This window comes from Daucus carota, chromosome 1, assembly GCF_001625215.2.
Source record: "Daucus carota subsp. sativus chromosome 1, DH1 v3.0, whole genome shotgun sequence".
NCBI classification, from domain to species: domain Eukaryota; kingdom Viridiplantae; phylum Streptophyta; class Magnoliopsida; order Apiales; family Apiaceae; genus Daucus; species Daucus carota.
The window spans coordinates 45,290,880-45,303,933 of record NC_030381.2 but is presented as its reverse complement, the minus strand read 5'-3'; positions in this window follow the sequence as shown (position 1 = coordinate 45,303,933).

Below are 13,054 nucleotides of genomic sequence, written 5' to 3'. Positions count from 1 at the left end.
AGCAGGATTCTTGGTTACAGAGGAACTTAAGGTTACTTGGAAGTAGGTTACAAAGTGTAGTTGCTGTGTAACTGATAATTACAGTGTTTGGTTGTACTACATACCACATCTATAACCATATAATTTTAACAATTTAGATAATATCAAAATAATATATTATAAATATATAAATAAAAATGATATGTATTATTAACATAAAATAATAAGAATTTTAACCTAATATAAAAAGAAAAGAAATACGATATTTATAAATATAAAAAATTATTTAGATGAGATGATATATTAATATAATCTTAGTAATATCTAAATAAAAATAAATAAAATATAGAACAAAATTTATGTTTCATAATTTAAGAAGAAAAATAAATAAAAAAATTTTAAGATGGATAAATTGTTATATAAAATAAACATATATAATAATATATAGTAAATATTATTAAGAGTGTGATATGAGTAAATCCTGAATAAAAAATAATATATTATTAAATAAACAATTTTGATATAATATTTATTTATAATTTAATTTTTTGGATTCGACCATTATTAAATATGTAAAATTATGATATTTTAATAATAATAATAAAAAGCAAACAACTGTTGTTTCAAAAAAATGGAAAAGCAAACAACTATGTAACCCAGAAAAACCACGCATCAGCTGTGTAACTAGGTTACACCGTTTTACAGGAAGTTGAAGTTCCATGGAAGTGTAAGTTACGTTACCCACTTTTAATATCATACAACCAAACACTGTCATTCAGATGAGTTCCGTGGAACTGTAAGTTACCGCGTTGAGTTACAGCGTACCAAACGAGGCAATTTCAGAGCGGAGTCGGACTTAACAATACATTACACTTAACAATACATAAAATTAAATTATAAAATTTAAAGGTTATACAAATATATATAATTGAATTACAATATTATAATACATATATATAATATAATACAGACACCTGGGTTGAAGCAAGCTAAATTTTTTTCCAGTTTAATTTTAAAAGAAAATGACATGGATATGATATAGACGACAGGCACTCAATCAATATATGTAGCGTGCTGATTTCTCGGCATCTAAAAATATTGCTAACATGTCTCTGCGTTGGAGTTGTATTTTTTTTACATATTAAGTATATGAGCTGACACGTAGATTTTAAAGTTAACAGGTGACCTGCGTTGGAGATGCTCTAAGGAGCGAGTCCTCCTCATATAAGTTATAATTTAAGATATTTGATTGAAAAAATTGATCTAACAATGTTAGGGGCTATTTGTCTGCTTCTTAACAGAGCTGAACAGAGCCCATCTGACCGAGACATTTCGTTCAGTTCATTTGGAGGTGCCACTGATACAGCCGAGCGAATCTCAAGTATGCTGACCCATCCATCCGAGAAATCCTAACTGAGCGAGTCATGTACATGTATATACACCTTAAAATCAATCATGACATGAAGAATGATTTGATACCTTGAAAATCAGTCATAATTATACATCTCTTTGAGATGTCATATTATAAAAATTCATATTACATTTGTTCCAAAATAATATTTTAATTTTGTATATTTAATTTGAGCTGTGAAAAAATAATCTTCTTTATATATTATTTTTAGTTTTGTTATGATAAATTTTAGTATTTATATTTCAAAAAAAGAAATATCTAAAAAATAATAATATAAAAATATAATTTTCACCTTAAATTATGTGCTAAAAATCAAAACGACTATTATTATGGAATATATTTAACATGATCATATGTATCTCATATTACATACGTATAATATTTTTATGGTTATTAAATGAGCTTAAAGTTTTTTTTAACTAAACTATATATATATATATATATATATATATATTGCAAAAGTTGTCAATCAGATATTTTCAAAAACAAATCAAATGATATTATTCATTCAGATTAATCAGATATATTATTCATTCATATATTAATTGTTCAGATTTGTCAAATGACCCCTTAGTCGTACGACGACAAGACAATCTCTTCTATCTCTATTTTTGACACACCTCCCTCCTTAGGCAATTTTTGACTTTTCGAGACACTCCCTTCTTGTCATATCCTATATTCTATAATAAATCCTATATTTTATAATAAATTTTTTGATCACTCTCTTTCCATCTTTTTTTTTTTGTCGTCACAATCACTCTCTTTCCATCTATACTTTATATTATGCAGTGTTGTAAAAAGCGGGAATCGGATTTAGTCGGTGACGGCACCGTCCAGCGATTAATCGGATAATCGGAGTGATTAATCGGATCATTAATCGTAATCAATTAATAATATTTTATAAATTATATATATTAATTAATTAATATAATTATTTATACTATAAATTTATAGTTTAATGAAATCAAAAGATTATGATTTTTTATAACACAAAACAAGCCTTTATATACATATACAAGTCCAGTCATCTCATATATAAAGTTGAATTTGATTGAATCTGCGAAGGAAGATATTTCAATTTTTTGTAATTAGAGTTTAGAGGCTAATATTGAAAGAGTGAAAGATAATAAAATTAAATTTATAATTTTTTAATTTGTATTTTTAAATTTTTAAATTCGCCGATTTTTGACCGCCTTTTTCCGATTAATCCCGTCTTTTGACCGATTAATCCGTTTTTGACCAATTTTCAGAAAAAACGATTTTTCCACCGATTAACGCTTAATCGAGACGGTGACCGACCGAACAGCGATTAATCGGCGATTAATCTCAGTTAATCGCCGACTTTTAGAACACTGATATTATGCTTTAATGATGGAAGAGAAACTTTAATAATAAAATATTAAACATGTAATGAGAATAAGGCACGTTGTTGGAGTTGAAGTCAGTAAAATAAATCCTAAATTACTAGTACATGATTTTTTATATTACTTAAGACTTGAATTAGGACACTATTGGACTTGCTCTTAAGCAATAATGTGTCTAATATCATATTCAAAAAATAAACGTTTTATTCTTATAACTTAACGCTACATGAACCACTGCTCCTTCTATTCTTGATGTCTCTTCATTTCTAATTTTTTGTATTCAAAATTAGGATAAAAGGTCGCTGATTATTCTTGTATTTAACTAGATAATTTCTTCTCTTGGTAAAGAGAAGGTCTGATAAATTAACTTCATCGCTAATGTGAATGATACTTTGTTACTCTTCCCCCTCTTGTGTATGCTCTGATATTCCCTCTTCTCCTCCTTTACTTTCTCAACATGCTTTCTAATATCAAATTCACTATTTTTCCTCTGTGTTTTAAACTTCTTATCATTACCATCAGTCATCACGGTCTTTCCCACAGAGAGGTAATTGAATGTTTTCTTGTAGATTAAGGATAGACAGATGATTTTTATAGGAGTACACATATATTCGGTACTTGTGAACAAACACAAGTGTTGTCTGTAAATTGTAAGACTGGTGGATGCATGAAGGAGACTGGTGTTTTAAGGTTATAGCTTCCATTTCATCTTCAAATCCTTTTACCAAAACTCTCCCCCAATGAATTTGTCTCCACTTTGTACTATACGTTTCTCACTGACGTGAACTTTCGCTCCAATCTGTTGATCACACGAAAGTCTGGACTGTACGTGTGTATGACTGTATGTATACTGCATGGCCTAGATGTTTAAGAAACCAAGACGGAGATAGTGATGTGGCGATTTGATATCTACCGAGACAGTTGACAAGCTGCTTAATTGTACTTGTGGACTACACAAACAAAAGCCAGAAGTGTTTGCACATACGCCCCCTCCTCCGTGCCAGACGCCTAGGCATCTACATAAACACTCGCGTCAAATAAACCAAACAAAAAAACAATCACTAATTAATTCATTCTTCTCAGAGATAAAATCACGTGATTTGTACTTCCGCTTCTGTTATAACCAGTTTGAGCTATCGACTGAGAATGCAATCCCTCAATTTTTATTATTAAATCAAGCATCATACTCACACAAACGGTGTGAAAAAAATAAAACTCACACAAACGGTGAGACAACAAAAAAACCAAAACCAAACGTGACAAACTAGCAACCAAATGCGTAAATGAAATATTAGCTAAACCAAGGCACTCTTTAGATCTGGGGAACAAACCAAATATTTGAACATTAGTTGTGTGACTATAAATAAATACATGTTATTGTTCAGCTTTTAATAACTATTTCAAGTTACAAGAACTCAATAAACTCAATGTTTACATTTTTTTTATATTTGGATTCGCTCAAACTCAAATATATATATTGTAGTCTAGCTATTTTCATTCACTCTTATTTATATTGTTCAAATTGTAAGAGTAAGTTGTTCAAAATTTCTTTTGTTTTTTTTGTAAGAGAGTTAGTTGTTCAAGTTGTAAGAGTTAGTTGCCGGATAAGATTGACGGTGGATATAGGACTAGACTAGAGGGGAGTATAACTTGAGAGCTAGCTAGTTCAAGAAACATACGGTGAACAAGGCATTTGTCAGCAGTTTGGAGAAAGTATGGTATATTATTATATCATGTAATTTATTTATTTTTTGGTCAATATTATATTTTATTTTCTTATCATGTTGATAAGAGATGAAGACGCAGAATAATAAAAATTAACGGCAAGATGATTGTGTATTCTTATTACTTACTACTCTTTAGTATTATGTATTGTATTCAATTTATCGCTTGTTAAACTATTAATCTATAACCAGTTGATCATCTGGGTAAATCATAAATGATATAAGGTCGCATCTAGAAACATATTTTTAAACATTGATATAGTAAGCGATAGATTGTGGAAATCCAACCCTTTTCGTGTGGCCTTATACAAAGGTTATTTTAATGTGCACGTTGGATGAACTTTGTTTTTAATAATTGGCACATGTATTTTGGTTTTGCAGAATAATAGTAATATAGTCATGGGATTGACTTTGTGTATTTATAGTAATTTGTCTATATAATTCATAGTAATTATCATAATAGCAATTATATGCCTTTGTGATGAACGCAGAACTGCAAAAGCACCAGCATCAAATTCATAAAACGGAGAAAAACCTCATAGAAATATTTTAACACAGATTCAAAAAAAAAAATTAAAATTCTATCCTATTAATTTTAAGTTATTCTTAAGAATATGGTATTTAATGAGCGTTTAGAATTACTAATAAATATAGATGGTATTTGGTTAAAATATTATTTCGAAAATTGGGACTTATTTTTGATAAAATTTTATATTCATTTATCTTTTAGAAATAAATATATAATAGATTGTTCATATTCGTTACTAACGAAAATAAGTAAAATTATTTTTCACAACACCATCCTCTAACTTTGATCCCTGCCGACGCATGTTCATCGTGCATCGTGCCGGTGAAGCGACGAGCCCGGCAATCTTCGGATGCAGGTGGAGTAGGGCCGGTACTTCTTCAAGGCCAGAAAAGCAATAATTTAGTTTGGTCGATATGTATTGCTAATTTAATGAGTAGGACTGGATGCCAGTTAAGTCAAATTATTCCAGTATAAAACTAAAATTTTTTGAATAAAAATAATTGAATTCTATGATTGTAAAAATATCACTAAATATCACTAAAAATATCACTAAATTTCACATATAAATTACATATGACGCAAATGTCATCAAAATCGTATACAAAATGTATATGATTTCGGATAGTTTTTCTAAAATCGACTATAAATTTCTCTTTTTGCTTATACTAATACTCTAACAAGCTAAATTTCATAATTTATACACAAGGTACACACATTTGATTGGGATTAAACTAAAATTTCAATTAAAAGTCGTTAAAAAGGAATGTGAAGAATGGGGTTGTCAAATTTCAAAGAAGATCAGAAAACAAATTATTCTAAAATTAAAAATTTTAATCTTCATTTTTCAGAAGTCTTCGTTCCTTTTTCAGGGAGGAAATCAGGAAATGCTAAAAAAGGCCATGTTGCTTTTAAAAGTGTTGCAGTATATTGCATGAAACAGTACTCCATTAATTACATTGGGGACAAGATGACTATCTACAGAATATAAATCCTGATGGCAAAAACGCGTCCTAATTACGTCGACTGCCCCTCTCGGGTCTCTTATTTACGGGCACTGCCATTGATCATTACTGTCTGACACTGCTTTTTGAATTTTAGACACCCTTTCAATTATGGCTATCAAATCTGTGTAATTATTTGACTTTTCCTCTCTATTTTCAAATGTCACTACTCTGCTTTTGTTCTGTTTTCCCTCCAAAAGCTTTTTTTGCTCTAGCCTCAAGCTCTCCGCCATTATTCTCAAGATAATAACGAATGGATTTTTCAGCGGGTCAGGTAACGATTCAGCATAAGAAGCAGAAGCTACTTCTGGCACTTTTAAGAAATTGAGAATGCTAGCTTCTCTCTCACAACTTCTGCTTCTTTTCCAAACACTTTATTAACTTATTTACTTCTCACTTCTACTCCACTTATTTACTATAAGCAAGAATTCACTTCTTTTAAGCTAACCCAAACGGCCCCTTAATATTACAAAGTCTACCTGTTTTTGAAATGAAAAGAAAGCAAGCTTGGAGTCTTTCTCGGTTCTGCCGTGTTGTTTAGTTATACCAGATATTTCATGTATATCAGGCCATCTCCAGCAGTTGTGATCCAAAAATCCAAATTTGGATCACCAACTGATCCAAATTCTGATCCAAATTTGTGACTAACTCCAGCAGCGTGATCCAAATTCTGATCCAAATTACTTTTTGTATATTATATTATATAAATTTTATATTAAAATTAAACTATATAATCTTAAATTTAATTTTTAATCATTATTAACTACTTATATTATATTTAATTAAATAATTTAATTATTTTTTTAACACTGATTAAAGAATCTCAAAATCAATGAAATGAATATGAAGCTCAAGGATCTCAAAATGACATGAATAGCTACAGACAATATATTGATTATCTCGGAGGAAACAGAAATAATCCGTTCGACTAAATCAAAATTTATATTTATCGTATTGTTTTCCAAGTCATTATCCATATTGTAATTTTATTTTATGTATTTTATGTACCTTTTATTTTATGCATATAATCTACTCTCTTTTTAATTTCAATCAAATTTGCTTTCCTATTATTCTAAATTTTACTAAAACATTAATTTTATTAATTTTAAACTATCATTAGTTAAATATTAATAATCACAAAATAATTTTAAGTCCGATAAACGAAAGATATAAAATAACAAAATCATTGTTTTATAATAAAGTAGGTGATCCAAATTTGGATCAGTACTGCTGGAGGAGAATTTGGGGTAATCTGCCCCAAATTTGGATCTTTGGATCACTGCTGGGTTTGCCCTCAGTTTAAAAGCAGTTTTAGGTTTCGGATTACTCGATTTTAAATAATTTTTAACCAGGAAGAAAGTCAGACTCAACAATTATGTTGTAATATATTTTTACAAATGAGTTGCTTTAATTTCAACTTTATTTTATACACATTGCAGAAGATAAAAGTTTTCCGCAACATGTCAGTTAAAGATGTGGTGCAATGTGCAGTGATTGTAGTTGTTCAAACTGATCGAGTGTATCACATATTTTCTTCCGCATTAACTCCAGGCCCTATGTCTAGCTATTGGTTAGTATTATACATCGGATACATGTATAAAAGAAAAGCTGTAATAGGGAAAATATAGAATTGCACTATACGACTCTAAAGTTTTGAAAGTTTTTTATATTTAAAGTCATGAACAATTTTACAATTTGAACGTAAAGCATAACGTAAGTCAATGATTTTCAATCGTGCATCAGGCCATTTAAGATAAAGATGTACTTATATTAACATATATTGAACTAAACAACTGAATTTATCACTGATTAGAGATTAATATTTGAGTAATAAAAATTAGTAAGTTGGTGGATAGTGGTTATTTTCATATTGGATTGGGTATACAATATATTACATTCGTGCCTTATAGTGAGCATACATTACATGCATAAAAGAAAAAAAATTAAATTTATGTGATTGAAAATAACGAAATCCTGTAATTTAAAGTATTTCTAATCGAACATAAAGAAAGTGTTTATATGATTATTACTCCATATCATAAAACTAAGTTGATAACTTGATACAGTTATATAGCGTAACCTGGCCAAAATTTTTAAGACCTTTCATGATATATTCAGTGTTAAAGCTGCTTAAAAGTTTTAACGTAAGTTCTCTGGTTTTTGATTGTGTTTTTAATGCACAGATAAATGATACAGTATATGTTTATACACTATATGTTTATACACTATATGTTTATACAGTAGTAACATTCTCTTAATAACTTAATAACTTGCTATATTTTCAAAGGATAAAAGATGTATGTGTCACGAAAAAAAAAGTAATAGGTTGACATGCATTAGGCTAATACTGTCTTGATAGAGAATACAGTCTTTTACTATTATATTCTCACGATATTAGTATATTGCATGCACGGGAAGACATATATAGGGGCCGTTTGGATTAGCTTAAAAGAAGTGACTTAGTAAAAAAATGGATTACAAAATAAGTCAATAAAGTGTTTGAAAAAGAAGCAGAAGCTATGAGAGAGAAGTTAGCATTCTCAGCTTTTTAAAAATGCTTCTACTTTTTTACAGAAACGGATCAAGAGAAGCAGAAGCCCGAAGCAGTTTCTGCTTCTCTCAACAAAACAGGCCTATGTCATCTAGGAATTGGACTACGAATAACACATTATCCACTCATCATTACTTCCTCCTAGATTCAAACCTCATAACCTAACCAGTCACACACCTTTGCTTTTGAATTTGAAATTTCAAATATGGCTGCTTCTATATTTGCCATAGGCATGTTGTGATTCATCTGTGTCTCACGTGCCGCCCCTGTTCTGCTTTCAAACTTCCTCCCTCTTTTCCAGCGTAAAGTTTGTCCTTTCATGTCAGATTTCTTTCATTTCTATTTCAAATTATCTCAAATCTTTGTAATTAGATTTATAAATGCAGATGTTGGTTTAATTAGATGCATTTATCATCTGAGATTTATACAACAAATTATGATTAGTTATATATTACCACCAAATAATTTGAAGTTTTTTTTATTATACCATAAGCGCAAACCCTAAATGTGAGGCACTAAGTCCTAAGCCCTTAAAATTCCCATTGAATAAAAGTTGTTAATATATGGAAAATCTAGGAGCATGAATGGTCTTGAATCATGTTCATTTTCAGTTGTTAATAAGTGGAAAATTAATAATAATAATAATAATAATAATAATAATAATAATAATAATAATAATAATATATAAATAATATTTTAAAGATCCTCTGCATATTTATAAATTCAAATATAAAAAATGGCAATCAATAATTGAAAAAAATTATGATTTCCAACTTATCAGATTATAACTAGAAGCCGCGAATTGTAAGCCCATAAACTCGGATTATAAGCCCATCCTATTGAAATATACTTTAAAAATAATTAAAAGAAATTTGTGATAGATAATTTTATACTCACCAATCAACGGTAAAATTTGGTTGGTATGGTGATAATACTTTATCAAAAAGTTTTAATAAATATTTTTATTGAATTACTTCTTGCATTTGTAATCCTAACCCTAAACTCTAAGACCTAAGATCTAAACCTAGGTGTAAAACCCCCAAACCCTAAGTAGTAAGCCATGAATAAGTGGAAAATACCCAAGCATAAAATCATGTACTTTGCAGTTGTAAGATTAAATTTTATCTGTTTCATTTTCTATAGCAAATGCACAACACCGTTAATCTACAATGTGGAAGAGAACCACATACTTTTCCTATTATTATTGTGAACAGAAGATTGGCATATGAAAACAGTTGCTGATGGAAGCACCAAGAAATGAACACTTATGAATGATGTTCTAATTACTGTTTCATGGGTGACTTCCCATAATCTTTTGTTTGTTGAATAAAAATTTAATATTTGAATTTTTATAAAAAAAAATCTAAAAAATAAGTTACGAAACTATGTTTTATAAGTGTCTTAAAGTGCGTGCGGAGCAGTGAGTAAAATTGTAAAAAAATGAAAGGGAGGAGGAAAATTGTAAAAAAATGAAAAGGACGACGGAGGAAGTAATATAATAATAAAATAATATCAAATAATGCTTTAATATTGAAATACATCTTATTTCCGGTGTGATTAATCCTTCCGATCAATAAATCTTATTATTTTTGATTATAATAACTAATATAATAATAGTTAATGGTCGAAAAATATATTAATATTAAAATACATTTAATTTTCACACTAATTACTCCCTCTGATCAATCAAATATGTAGCTCATTAACCGGGGATGATTAATATAAATGTACGTACATAAATAATGCTGCATGCACTACAAATAAATTTGATTTTCACACGTATTATCTTCGGTAATTTGATTTAATATCCATATAAAAGTGGTCTTTAATTAATCATTAATTGTTATTCAAAAATTTGATAGCTACGGAATGTATTTAAATTATTTGTTATGATTAGATTAAGAAAAAATATTTGACTAAAATGTGAGTCGTCGCTTAGCTGTGTAACTTTTTTTATTATAAAATATTTGATTAAAGTGCGAGACGTCGCCGCTCGGCGAATAGCGCATAGCAAAGCAGCGCCCAATACCCCGCCACCGAGAAGAAATTAGTAAAAAAAAACTTTTTATATACCGAAAAATATTACGTAATTTTCGAATATAAATGAATCTTAATTAAGAATCAACCTTTTTAAATATTACGTAATTTTCGAACATATATGAGTTAAATAACACTTTTTTATAAAATTTGATTTTTATTTTATCCAAAATCTTTTGCTACATTGCACATTTCTCTTAAAGCTAATACAATTTAATGTTATTATTATAATCTCAAGCAAAATTTTAAATAATCCAAGATTTAATATTTTTAAAAATAACTACACAATAGTGCATCAATCATTTTTTTTAACATAAATTCGTTTCTAATTTTAAAATATATAATATTAATATGAGATACAGGCGCACAAATCTTGAGATTTTTTAAGTTGTCTTTTTCTTCTTACAATTATTTGCATCAATAATTTTTTAAAATTAGTCAAAGAGGAAATTACAATTTCGATACATGAATTTTGTAAATATTTTGATAATCTCAAATAAAGGACTAAGATAAAACTTTATAATTTTCTTGCCATTTTATTGTATGACTTCTTTTTTCAAGTTTGAATATTCAACGATAAAAGCAATAGACAGGTGTCACGAGAAGCGACACTGAGAAACTTTTAGTTATGAGTTAGAATTAGTTTTATTAAACGTTCGTCAAATGAACTTATAAGTTAACTTTTGTGAATCCAAGAAGTTCAAAAAAGTAGCTTTTTTCAATGACTTATTTTGATTTTTGAAATTTGAGTCAGGAATATGTAGACGATCATTTTAAAAGATAACTTATGATAAATTATTATTATATTAATTATATTTAATTTCACATGTATTATCTTCTGGTAATTTAATTCAATATTCATATAAAAGTGAGTCTTTCTATTAATCATTAATTTTTATTCAAAAATTTGATACCTACGAAATGTATTTAAATATTTTAAGACTAAAAAATAAAAAACATTTGACTAAAATGTGAGTCGTCGTTTAGCTGTGTAAATTATTTAGATTATAAAATATAAAAAATTCGATTAAAGTGTGAGGTATCGCCGCTTGGCGGCGCCGAGAAGCAATTAGTAAAAAAAGACTTTTTATATACTGAAAAATATTACGTAATTTTCGAATATAACATATAACTAATATTTTAATTCACAAAAAAATTAAATTAAAATTAATAATATTGACTATCTGGTCAGCTCAGCTAAAGATGTGAGCCAAAACGTCAAATAATGAAAAATAAAATAACATGTTCCCTCTTGACATTAGCCCAGTTTTTATGTATTGGCCAAATTTGTGTAATTACTGTCATTGCTACGTGACCTATGTCCCTGCACCGTATCACTAAGCAATTTATCATCATAACACCTATGGAGAGGCTTCCATGCAGACCTTTTGTATAACAAACCTCCATTATTGATTGTTATAAAATTTATAAATATAAAATATTTGACTAAAATGCGAATAGTCGCTTAGCTATAATAATTATTTTGATCATAAAATATTCGATTAAAGTGCGAGGCGTCGTCGTTCGGTGACGCCTAGCAGCAATTACTAAAAGAAAGAACTCTTTATATACTAAAAAATATTACGTAATTCTCAAATATAAATAAATTTTAATTAAGAATCAACCTTTATAATTCTTCTTTGAGAGTTGAGAGTTGAGACCAACGACTACCTGCTTGAAATGGTGTGTGAAGAAGTGCTCCGACTTCGAATTCATTTTAATTAAGAAATATGGTTTTTCTCATGCAACAAAACTCATAGGTGGATATTTTACTATAAAAATATTTCTACCTAATAATAGATTGATTAGATTTTGACAGTTTAAATATAATAATACATACAATTTTCTTTACTATATAGTTTTGTTACAAATATATTTTAATGGGTTATTCCCTATCTTTTTTAATATTTAACACTTTGGGCGTGTAGTTTTAAGTGATTTGGTCCGGTATTTAAAAATATTATTTGTTAAATTTTTTTATCCGAATAAAAATATATAATTAATATTTTAATTCACAAAAAATTCAATAAAAAATAATAATTTTTACGATCCAATCAACGTCCGATTTTTTGTATGACAAAAGTCAAAACGTCAAATAATATAAAACGTAAAGAGTAACATGTTTCCTCTTAAGAGCAGCCAAGTTTTCATGTATCGGTAAAATTTGTACTCCCTCCGTCCCTCTGGAATGTATACGTTTGAATTGGACACGGAGCCTAGGGCTGAGGAAAACCGAACCGAAATCGAAAAACCGGACCGAACCGAATAATTTCGGTCCGGTTCGTCCTGATTTTCTGAAATTTCGGTCCGTTCGGGTACTTCGGTCCGGACCAAAATAAAATACGGTCCGATCCGGTCCGTGTTGAGAAATTTCGATTCTGGACCGAATGGACCGAACTTTTATATATATATATATATATAATTAATATTTTTATTTTATATATTATATAAAATATTA